Genomic DNA, 13,009 nt, shown 5'->3' with positions numbered 1-13,009 from the left:
AATTCAATATTTCTTTTCATTCCAAGTTAAAAGGTAACACGTTTTTTGTTTATTTGGCACTGAAGTTCTAATCAATCAGCCTATTTATCTGGAGTTTGAATAGTTACATGATTTGGGATGCAGACATTGGCCAGATTGCCTTCTCTGTGGAACAGAACACAAAGCAATCAACGATGATAACTATCTCTCTTAATTGGTCATTGCCAGATAAAATCTTGAGCTTATTGTAATGCAGACAGGAAACGGGGTAAATATATTCGAGCATTTCTCTTACCCCATGATAACAGCCGCTGTACACTGGGTACCCACGAAGTTTACACGGGGGTACCCATCAAGTTTAGATGAGGTACCCACCAAGTTTTGACAGGGGCACCCACCAAGTTTACATGGGGGTACCCACCAAGTTTACACGGGGTACCCACCACGTTTAGTCGGGGGTACCCACTAAATTTACACGGGGTTACCAACCACGTTTACACGGAGGTACCCACCAAGTTTACACGGGGGTACCCACCACGTTTACACGGGGATACCCACGAAGTTTACACGGGGGTACCCACTAAGTTTACAGGGGGTACCCAATAAGTTTACACGGGGTACCCACAAGGTTTACACGACTGCTCTTGGCTCGTATGTCGAGATACTCGTATGTCAAGATACTCGTATGTCGAGATACTCGTATGTGGCCTTACTCGTATGTCGAGTTACTCGTATGTCGAGATACTCGTATGTCGAGATACTCGTATGTCGAGATACTCGTATGTCGAGTTACTCGTATGTCGAGATACTCGTATGTCGGGATACTCGTATGTCGAGATACTCATATGTCGAGATACTCGTATGTCGAGTTACTCGTATGTCGAGATACTCGTATGTCGAGCTACTCGTATGTCGAGATACTCGTATGTCGAAGTACCACTGTATTTATACGCATATTTTCGCCCTTGCGTGTTTTGATATTGTGAGAAAAAATTCAATATTGAATAAGTATAGAGAATAAAGTATAGAGCTTAAACTTATAACTTCTCGTTAAATCTATATAAATGAAGCAACATGCATGAAAAATTAAACCACCTTTACTTGAAACGAATCTGTTAACAATCAGTCTTATTTTAGAGCTCAACGTTTGAAATAGTTAAACCATATCTATTTTAAACGTCTCTGGTAAGTTAACAACCAACGACGTATTGTAGAGCTCAGCTTTTGAAATAGTTAAACCATATCTATTTAAGGGTGGAGGCTCCGGTAAAAATACACGTTTTTAATACTCGTTAGAAAACAGTTATTTCTATACAGCTTTATTAAGTTTGATCCGCATATGCATTTCCACTAAAATATGGTGAAAAAATCTTGGTAACTATGACAACGGCGGCCATCTTGAAAAATTAACCCCCTCGTTCGTTTTCCAACATTCATATAATATTATATTTTATGCCCAATAAATAATGAATTCATAATCTTCTTCCATATTTTTGGGTACTCAGCTAAACATTTTAAGTGCATATCTTCAAAATAAGTTATTACGAATGTTCAAAACTTGTGTCCGTTCAAAACACTTAATTTTGGGGAAATTTTGGGGTATTAAAAATATTGTTTTTTTATAGACCCACAATTTGAAAAGTTTTTTTTAAAGGAGCCTCCCCCCCCCCTTAAAACAACTCTGGTAAGTCAATATTCAAATTATCTTTTCAACATGTATCTTACCCACATCTGTAGCCTTCACAGCATTTAACTTTTCCCTCACAAAACAGGGGAGAGCAGTCATATTTTCTGCGTATATCAATAACGATTTCAACTATTTCTTTTTTGTTTTAACAAAAGTGAAATATATTACATTTACTGGAAAATATGTATTCAAAATGTTAACATTATTCAACACTTTAAACAAGCTAAATCGTACAGCTACTACAAGCGACAAATTCTTTTTTAATTATAATTTTTAAAAAAATTATAAACTTATCTGCATTCATTCACCGAACATCATTTATAATTAGTTTTCAATAATGACAAAACATGTAAATATGTGTAATTACTAGCATCAAATAAACTTTAATTTAATTTTCAACTATTTTTTTTAACAACTGCCGTCAAAAGTTTATAGTACATTTTTAAAATGTAAAAAAATAAAAAAAAAAACGCTACTTGTCGACGGCTTCCTTATACATGAACCTTGACGACACAACAGTCAATAGGGTGAAGAAGATGAGTAGCTTCATGATAAGATGAAATGTCTAAAAGATGTGTAAAAAAACACAAGTTGAGAAAATATTTCTTTTTTGGCACATCTTATTGACAAATTATTGTGTTTTTCATATTAAATTTCTATTCTACTACATGTCTTATTCATTTTACTTTTTTAATAGTTTGTTGAATATATTAACGAATATTTCGGAATAAGCTAACAAAGCGCTAATCAAATCTTTTTAAAGCGCAGTGATTTAAAAACTCAATTTTATCTTCAGTATTTTCTCATTTAATAAAACGTCCTTTGTTCACATATACTATGTTGCCTCCAAAATTTGTTTGCAATACGTATGCTAAATAGCTAATATTAAAACAAGACTAAAATGTAGCTTACATACTTAAGAAATGTAGACGGTCAAATTTCGATTCTGCAGTCTACAGTTCGATAAACCACGAAGCGTGTTCGCAGTTGAGATGTGATGATACGAAAGGTTTTTTTTTTCCACTTTAGCTGTATATTGTATAATCGAGAATAAGGCGTCACTCTACTTGCTTTACAATTTTGCCTTTATTACAGTGGCGTAGGCAAGGGGGGGGGGGGGGGTTAGGGGGGTTATAACCCCTCCCATGGACTCATACCTCTCTCTCTCTCTCTCTCTCTCTCTCTATCTATCTATCTATCTATCTATCTATCTATCTATCTATCTATCTATCTATCTATATATATATATATATATATATATATATATATATATATATATATATATATATATATATATATATATATATATATATATATATATATATATATATATACATACATACATATACATACATACATACATACATACATACATACATACATACATACATACATATATATATATATATATATATATATATATATATATATATATATATATATATATATATATATATATATATATATATATATATATATACATACATACATATATATATATATATATATATATATATATATATATATATATATATATATATATATATATATAACCCCTCCCATATGGACTCATACCTCTCTCTCTCTCTCTCTCTCTCTATCTATCTATATATATATATATATATATATATATATATATATATATATATATACATACATATACATACATACATATACATACATACATACATACATACATACATATATATATATATATATATATATATATATATATATATATATATATATATATATATATATATATATATATATATATGACTAGGGTACCCGTCCCCGCGCGTTGCCGCGGGAATAGAAGAAGGGTTTCATCCATACGTTACCAATCCTTGTTTTCTGAAAGAGAGTTATTTAAATGTAAACAATGCCTGCACTGGATCATAAATATCGGGACAAGGATTTACCTACACTACCGCGTGAAAACCTTATGTGTACATTAATCATTTACCGAAATAATCAGGTAGAACACACTTCGGTGATCACCCATGTGTCTGGGACGTAGAGGGGCGCTCTTAGGAGCACCCCCCCTCCTCGATTACACTACCGAATAGGCGCCACGTACGGCCCCTGGCTCCTTAAAAACTAACAGGCGCCATCGTGCTAAATAGCATCCTGTTAACAATAATGCAGATAGCGTCATTCGCAAAAGTGACACAAATGAACAGGATTATTTTCTTTAGCACGTAAAAAAGTATTTGACGTGTTTTCACATCAGTGTGAATGATGCAATATGTTAGCGTTACCAATAGTCTATTATTAGATGCTCGATCTCAATTTCTGATTGATTGTCTAAAAATAGATGCTAATTGCATCATTCGCAAAGTGACGAAACTGTTTTTACGGACAAAAAGTAACATCCCAGTTAATAATCTAACCTTGGTTCGTTTTTCTGATTATTAAAATAAAACGCATATTATGGCCCTCAGCGGCCCATGTGAGCCTTTGGGGGCTGAAACTGAAATTTTTGATTGCAGCCAAATCGCACCCTACCAGGGCGCCGGCGGACACGCCTGATTCAATTTAGTGAGCGTTTGTAACGCCACATCCTATCCATTGTCTATCAGGCCGCTTAGACCAAACGTAGTCGCCATAGCGCTCACGGTAAAAAACAGGGCGCCAAATGGCATCCTGCCGGGGGCCTTCAATGCAAAATTAAATTAATTTTTATATACTGTATATAGAGAAAAATCGCACCCTCCCGTGGCGCCGCCATTGTAAAATTTTTTTTTAGCACACCCTTCCAGGTAGTGTTCAAATCAACCCCACAAAGTCTCATGCCTATTGGATGAACGGTGTCAAACCAAAATCGACTTTTATTTTCATAAACCGTTATAAAGAAAAAATACAAATCGCGCCCTGTCGGGGCGCCACCCCTGCAAATTTGAAAATGTTTTTAGCGCAGAAACCTCCCCAGGAATATTCTCAACATCTTCCCAATGTTTCATGGCGATCGTGTGAACGGTGTCACCGCAATTCACTTTTATTATTTTTGTATATCGCATATAAAAAAAAAACAAATCGCGCCCTGCCGCAGTGCCACCCCTGAAAATTCGAAAATGTTTTTTTGCACAGAAACCTCTCCAGGAATATTCTCAACATCTTCCCTAAATTTCATGCTGATCGTATGAGCGGTGTCACTGGAATTCACTTTTATTATTTTTATATACCATATAAAGAGAAAAATCGCACCCTCCCGTGGCGCCGCTCTTGCGAAATTAAAAATGACTTTTTACAGAACCCTTCCCTGCATTGCTCTAATCAGCTCCCCAAAGTTTGACGGCGATTGGATGAACAGTGTCAATCTGCAATCGACTCTTATTTTTTAAGAACGTATATAGAGAAAAACAAATCGAGCCCTGCCAGGGCGCCACCCCTGCGCATTTGAATTTTTTTTCCGCAGAAACATCCCCAGGAGTATTTTTAACAACTTCCCAAAGTTCGACGGCAATGTGATAAGAGGTGTGGTAATGCATAAAAGACACACAGACAGACACACACACACACATACATTGTTATATATATATAGATTTTGTACATATGGAAAAATATTTTAACCCCCACCCCCCATGACCAATTCCACTGCTTTATTAACTTAAACGATTTTTTTTAAATAATGAAAAATCAAAAGATATTTAATCTTTTTAGATGTCTTGTGCAATGTGTAAATTGTGTTCTCTCTCTCCTGACCTATTCGTCTGAAATCAATAAAAAAAAAACGCCTGCTGAGATGATGCCACGTGTCAGTGTAGGTTATAATGAGAGGTCAACGTTTGATGTGTTGATTCCTTTATTACAATGTTTGAAATTTGACAATCATTTTGGAGGAAATGACTTTCAACTTTACAAGTAAGAACGAAGAAGAAGAAACAAGTCATAAGAATTGGGCTAGACAAGATGCATCACCCCACCCCCCCCGAAAAAAGTTTAGTTTTTTTGGTTAAATACTAACACCCTGACCATTAAAATGTCAACCAATTCAGAAACCAAAGAAAAAGAAGAACCACAAAAATAAATTATTAGTAGGGAGCAGAGCCCCAAAATCGAAAAAAATGAACCTAGTAAGGCAGACTTATCTACTCAAAGTTAAGAAAAACAAAAATGTCCTCATTAAACGGTATACTTTAACTTGGAAAGATGGAGCTTTAGAACTTTGTCAGAGCTTGTTAGGGGTCTAGACTATACATTCAAGGACCTAGTGGTTTACGTTGAAACACGCTTGGAAAATTAGACTACAAAAATGCAAAACTCTTCTCAGCCAAGATAAAGAAGAGTTCCACAGAAACGGAGTTGCACTATTACTAAACAGATTAATTTAATAGACTCTTCGAATGGCATCTAGTATCAGAATGGATAAACTATGGAAAATTCTTTTACGACATTCTAAAATCATATTGGGTACCTTACTTACATTAATGAAAGTAAACGCGGCTGGGCATAGTGATGACCATATGTACCTTCACATACCGAGGTCACAGAAACAGGTGCACTCTACTTCACCTGCCCCATGGGCCTCTGAAAGGATAGTAACGTTAGGAACCTAATAGGCGTAGCGAGGGGGGGCGTGGGGTTCGGACCGCACCGGGTGACACCATTTAGGGGGTGACACCATTTAGGGGCGTGACACCATTTAGGGGGGTGACACCAAGGCAAAAAATAGGAGAATATATAGAGCAAAATGATAATTCCACTTAATGTAGTGATTAATTCGAGTGTTAAATAGTGTTTTAAGAGGTGCAAATCGAAAGTGTGGGGGGGGGGGGGAGAAACGAAAATTGAAAGTTTGTCCCCGGGAAGGGTCGCTACACCTCTGCGGGTTACACCATTAAGTGCCGCACCGGGTGACACCCGACCTCGCTACACCGCTGAGGACCCCCCCCCCCCCCAGGTTTAACGCAGAAGAGTTCCTCAGAAAACATGCGCAGAGCTGTAAAAAGCTAAAACGGTTGACAGGGGAGTGGTGGTCGTGGACGAAGACCAATTTCTCAAGACCGAAAGATTTTAAAGCTATTTGTGGCTTTAACCCTTTATGAATGTGATTAATGCACGTTTATGACTGCTTCCGTTAACATATATTCAAATGTAGCCAGTTAATATTGTTTTTAAATCTGCTGTGTAAGATATAATAATGTGGCCCCATTAGGTAGAGTTTTAAGTGTGTACTTATAGCTGTGTAGCTTAATCAAATAAGCGATTAGATCAATTTTGATCCCATGGAATGTAGCCAATTTATACCTGCTGCTCTTAATGTATGTGTGAGTGTAGTTAGTTTAAGGCTGCAGGGCCTTAATGGATGTGTAATTATAGCTAGCTTATGGCTGCTGGCCTTAATGGATGTGTGAGTGTAGCTAGTTTATGACTGCTGTCTTACTGTAAATCTAACAAAAACATTTATTTTACGGTAACTACGTTATGTTAATACACTCATCTAGGCTACGTGTTAAACAAAGGTTCAAGGAATTGGGTCGTTGAGAGATTTAAAAACCAATCTTCAGTGTCATTATAATTTTGGTGTTAAGAGGCTTGGGTATGACCACAGCTTGAGCTTTCAAAGTTTTTACCTGGCGATGAAGTGGACTATAAGGATGCAAAAATCGATTGTCGGTGAAATCTATTTTATTTGTAGAAATAAGAAAATTGCTTTTTACTGTATAGAAGGCGGTAATGGTAAATTAGAGCGAGGCTAAGGATTAAGATTAAGGATATATAGATAGAATACCGATATGGACATAGATATGTACGTGTACGTGTACGTGTACGTGTACGTGTACGTGTACGTGTACGTGTACGTGTACGTGTACGTGTACGTGTACGTGTACGTGTACGTGTACGTGTACGTGTACGTGTACGTGTACGTGTACGTGTACGTGTACGTGTACGTGTACGTGTACGTGTACGTGTACGTGTACGTGTACGTGTACGTGTACGTGTACGTGTACGTGTACGTGTACGTGTACGATGTAGATGTTGATGTAGATGTAGATGTAGATGTAGATGTAGATGTAGATGTAGATGTAGATGTAGATGTAGATGTAGATGTAGATGAAGATGTAGATGTAGATGTAGATGTAGATGTAGATGTAGATGTAGATGTAGATGTAGATGTAGATGTAGATGTAGATGTAGATGTAGATGTAGATGTAGATGTAGATGTAGATGTAGATGTAGATGTAGATGTAGATGTAGATGTAGATGTAGATGTAGATGTAGATGTAGATGTAAATGTAGATGTAGATGTAGATGTAGATGTAGATGTAGATGTAGATGTAGATGTAGATGTAGATGTAGATGTAGATGTAGATGTAGATGTAGATGTAGATGTAGATGTAGATGTAGATGTAGATGTAGATGTAGATGTAGATGTAGATGTAGATGTAGATGTAGATGTAGATGTAGATGTAGATGTAGATGTAGATGTAGATGTAGATGTAGATGTAGATGTAGATGTAGATGTAGATGTTGATGTGGATGTGGATGTGGATGTGGATGTGGATGTGGATGTGGATGTTGATGGGGATGTGGATGCGGATGCGGATGTGGATGTGGATGTGGATGTGGATGTGGACGTGGAGATGGATGTGGATATGGATGTGGATGTGGATGGGATGGGATGTGTATGTAGATGTGGATGGATGTGGATGTGGAAGGGATGTGGATGTAGATGTGGATGGATGTCGATGTGGAAGGGATGTGGATGTCGATGTGGATGTGGATGTGGATGTGGATGTGGATGTGGAAGGGATGTGGATGTAGATGTGGATGGATGTCGATGTGGAAGGGATGTGGATGTCGATGTGGATGTGGATGTGGATGTGGAAGGGATGTGGATGTGGATGTGGAAGGGATGTGGATGTGGATGGATGTGGATATTGATCTGGATATTGATATCAGTCTCGCGGTTCTCCTAATCTTAAAAACGATTAAGTTTAGTAGCCTACCTGCAAAAAAAAGCCGATAAATATCATGTGCCTTACCTAAGAATAATCTGCAGCAGTTATTTTATTTATCGGCATTAAATCGTAGATGTCTCTACAAGTTACAAACAAATTAGCTCTGAAACCTGAATAAACCGTCCCCAATATTGTTATTTTTCTAGATGTCATCTAAGTAATTAGATAAAATGAACAATGTTTAATGAATAGATTATATATTGTTTTTTTAAATGTTTTTTTTATTTTTTATTTTACGAAAAAAAGTACTACTACAATACGACATTCATGTTCTTTACGCGTTAAGTTATCATACTTAAACATTTTGGTAGTGGTCGAGTCGGTAAAGCTCATGGTTGCTAAACCGAAAAGTCTCGAGTTCGAACCCTTGGGCAGATGAGGCTCGTTAGCTGGGGACAGCCACTCTTCTAGGAGAGACAACTCCAAAATTAAACAACTGCTGCCTTGTAGATTGTTCTTGGTTGGACAAAGGCTATGGAAGCAGATCCAAAAAGAAAAGCAGGCTGAAATCGGAGTCAATGGCCTCAATGGCGCATAACAAGTTGACACGTAACGCTTAATTGTGTTGGAGGCGTGGTCGAGTCGGCAAAAAGCTCATGGTTGATAAATTCGAACAAAGTCTCGAGTTCAAATCCACTGGCAGATAAATCTCGATCCCCTTCAACACTAATAATTAAGAACGAAGAAGAAGAAGAAGAAACATTTTGGTAATACAAAGATATAAAAAAATATCCGTTACTTGTAAGCGTTAAAACAAAAATATTACTAGTTAGTTTATAATTAGTGCTATTTAGCGGTTTTATTTTGATTAAGCTTCGAACGAGCACAGTTAAACAAAAAAACAAATCTCTGACAATAGTTACATTTTAAACGAGGCAATACATAAATACATTTTACTCATTCAGGAACTGATAAACGTATCATTTTTTTTAAAAATATAACCTCTGTACACAGCAACATTTTAGCACTGCTTGCTTATTCGCCCTGCTAATCGAAGTATTTTCTTCAAGAACGTATAACAATTTATTCCTCGACTTTAAGGTCACTGTCTGTTTTTTCCCCAGTCAATATAGAGAATCTAAAACTATTTTTGTGTTCAAACATTCTCAGATTTAAATCTGTTAAAAATGAGATTTAGTTTTACTAACGTTTAGCTTGTAAAATGCATGTGCGTGCCAGTATTTTTGTTTTTTTGCGTGTCTTTTGTGGGCACAAGCAAGTTATCGTCAGTTATAATTCGAGAAAGCATTATTTTGGTAATTTCGGCCAAAATTTCAATGTATCCGCATAAACTAGGATGCTTCAGACAGAAAGTTATTAATAACTTCAATTTGTTAGTTAGAAGTACAGGAAAGTGCCTAAAATATTTCTACGCGTCTTCACGACCCTTTGGACAGAGTCAACATTTCTTTGACCATGACTATTCTATTGGTAGGGTAAGTTCATTATTTATTTTAATTATTTTTGTATGTTTTGTGCTAATTACAACTTAGATTATTTTTTAGCGCAATTTCCATTCTGGAGAATTGCGTTTATTAACCCGTCATTTCTGGATGGATGGATGGATGGATGGATGAATGTGTGTCCGCAGCTTTAAGTCGTATCTCCTCCTCAACGAAGCAATATCGATGACTAGTTCCAAAAGCAATTATGTTAAGCAAGTTACGAGGATGAACATAGGCCATAAAAATTCCGGGTTTCTTTCATGGATTTCCCAGAAAAGCCAAAAAATCTCGAAAAAAAGCAGTTTTAGGCCCATATCTCGGCAACCAGACCACTTAGCGACTTGAAACATGTACCAATCGATTCCTGTCATAATTTAGAACAATCTTGCCGAAGAAAGTTTTCAAAAATATTCTCTCGTTCGGTCACAAATTTTAAAATTACATAAACACCTACAAACCGATTGTTCTTCTAGCTTGAACGCACCCCAACATTATACGTCAGAGCTATTTTTAGATAACATAAGGAAATTGCGCACAAATGTCACTAGACTTTTTTAATTAACTTGTTTTAAAGTATGCCACAAAATAGTTTTGTAGCTTTGGTCAGAAATTGGAAAAAATATTCAACATCTCACCACATACATCCGTATCTCTCATTTAGTTGTTTTAAAGGAAAATTTTCATCTTTACAGTCAAGTACTTAGCCTAAATTATATTTAACTAAACATCTATCGATTTATTGCAATAAATACATTGGATGACTGTCCTCTTCTCCTGTTGTCTATTCCACATCTGGTCAACCCGGTCCCATATCTAACAAACTATAAATTTTGCGTCATAAACGTCTTCATTTTCGATGTCAAACTTTAATTAAACAATTGCATAATGGATGCCAGCGAGAAAAGTCTCAAAGGTATTTGAGAGGTCTATAAATTAATTTAAAAATCATGTACGGCGTAGTTACAATTAATATGGTTATAAAACCTGCCTGTCTGGTTTTTTTCTGACTTTACTAAAGATTGGATGTATTAAAAAAAAGCAAAAACAATTTGGTTTTCACGTGTAATGGCGACATAAACAATGGGATCCTGCTATTCGAAAGGCAGCGATAAATTTTATTGTACACATTGTAAGCTAAAAAAAGAAAAACTAGGTCATGGGGTTTAAATTTGCATTGTTATTCAAAAACTTGATCTGCAAAATTTTTGTAAGCAAAAAAAAATAAAGTGGGGATGTCAGAAATCGATCACGGAGTTCCTTTACAGCAAATCAATGTTTGTCTCACGAAAGTGAAGCATCGGGTATAACTTAGGCTTGATGAAAATAAATAGAAATGTAGCCTTAAGCTCAACAAATTATTTTCATGTTCTCTGGATCTTGCAACTTGTATAGCATTGATTCTAAAAATATTAAATTTCTGAATTAATTTTAGGCTTAAGTTTTTTAATAAAATTTCATCTTTTATTATTTTTACGGTCCTAAATCTAAAAAAAAAGCACATTTTTATTCCATGTCAACACCATTATGGAAGGATTTTCGTCAACTCACTGGTGTCCATTAAGTGATTGGAAAATTTGGGATTATTCTAAAAAGATCAAAGGGAAAAAAATTTTTGTTCCAATTCTCACCACACTCACCTTTGCAAATAAAAATTGTAAAAAATCTTCCCTAAATATCGTAAAAGAATTACTGATTGTAATCCTTTTATTTTATTTTTACAACTAGGATTTTTTCAATCCAGATAATGCTAAAATCCCTTTCGACACGGTGGATGAATCTGTACACATGGTTGTTATTGAAGTATTAAATTGTATCATAAAAATAATGCAAAGGTTTAGTATTCTATTCATTCCTGGAAACCATCCAACATTTTAAGCAAATTTCTTTTCTAGACGTTTTCAATTTTTGGTAATTATCGTTTTAGGTACGTAAAATCGCTCGCGACTAGTAATGTGAAAAACAGGTGACTCCTTCAATTTTAATAATTATTTCACATTTTGAGGAGGATTTGTTTTGAAAAATATATCACAATATACTTCTATTAAAGCCTTATCAATGAGGTAACTTTTTTCGTACTTTACTAGCTGTGGGCGATTTTACGTACCTAAAACGATAGATTACCAATGAAACTTTTTACTTTTTTAATTAATCATGTTAGTGCAAGTAGCATAGTGCAAGTAGCGTATTTTTCCAAATAAATAAATGTAGTGCGCGATTTTGTACACAGCGTGGCAAAATGAATTGCTTTAAAAAAAGGTGTTACTTATTATAAAAATGTTCACCATTTTTTTTACATATTTTATTGATAGCTGGTTAAGTTTATCAGCTAATTAAAATGACTGAATAATAAAAACTGACTGAAATGAAAATCTGAATCAAATAAGAATGATAAGTAATTATTTTAGACCAAAAATATTTTATAGTAATTTTCAAGCTATACTTATTTATAAAACTAGATCTAGACCTAAAAGTAATATTATTGAGCATTGTTTAAAGATAATAGTTATGAATTTTATAAGATAAAAACTGACTGTAATGAAACTTTGAAAGAAATGAAATTACGTTTAGACGTAACAATTTATATATATTTATTTTAAAGTAAATTTCAAGCTATTAAGAAATAAAAATATAAATAAACACGTTTATTTACATATTTTGTTGAGTTAAAGATACTGGCTATTTTAAATGACCATTTTTTATTAGGGGTCATCCATAAATGACGTCACGCTTTGCTTGACGATATTTACCTCCCCCCTCCCCTTCGTCACACGTCGTCACAAAAAGCCAGACCCCCCCCAAAAAAATGGCGTCACACCTACAATCCCTCTCAAAATTTCAGTTGAATTTTTTTTGAAACATCGATATTTTTCTAAAATCTTGTCTGAACTCTGTCAAAATAGAGTATTTTAACCAATTTCTATTACAATTTATTA

The 13,009-nt window shown here is 35.1% G+C and overlaps 1 long non-coding RNA gene across 1 annotated transcript; it reads right to left on the bottom strand.

Annotated features, from left to right (window-relative positions):
* On the bottom strand, window positions 1–2,712 carry LOC131948151 (uncharacterized). Its single transcript, XR_009387977.1, has 4 exons — window positions 2,583–2,712; window positions 2,143–2,231; window positions 1,705–1,770; window positions 1–144 (listed from the first exon to the last, which is right to left on the bottom strand). It is a non-coding gene; the product is annotated as an uncharacterized LOC131948151 (long non-coding RNA).
* Between the last annotated feature and the right edge of the window lie 10,297 nt (window positions 2,713–13,009).

The sequence above is a fragment of the Physella acuta genome, unplaced genomic scaffold (genome assembly GCF_028476545.2).
Source record: "Physella acuta isolate Inbredline_101_S28 unplaced genomic scaffold, ASM2847654v3 ptg000627l, whole genome shotgun sequence".
In the NCBI taxonomy this organism is placed as follows: domain Eukaryota; kingdom Metazoa; phylum Mollusca; class Gastropoda; family Physidae; genus Physella; species Physella acuta.
This window is presented reverse-complemented; position numbering and strand designations above follow the sequence as displayed.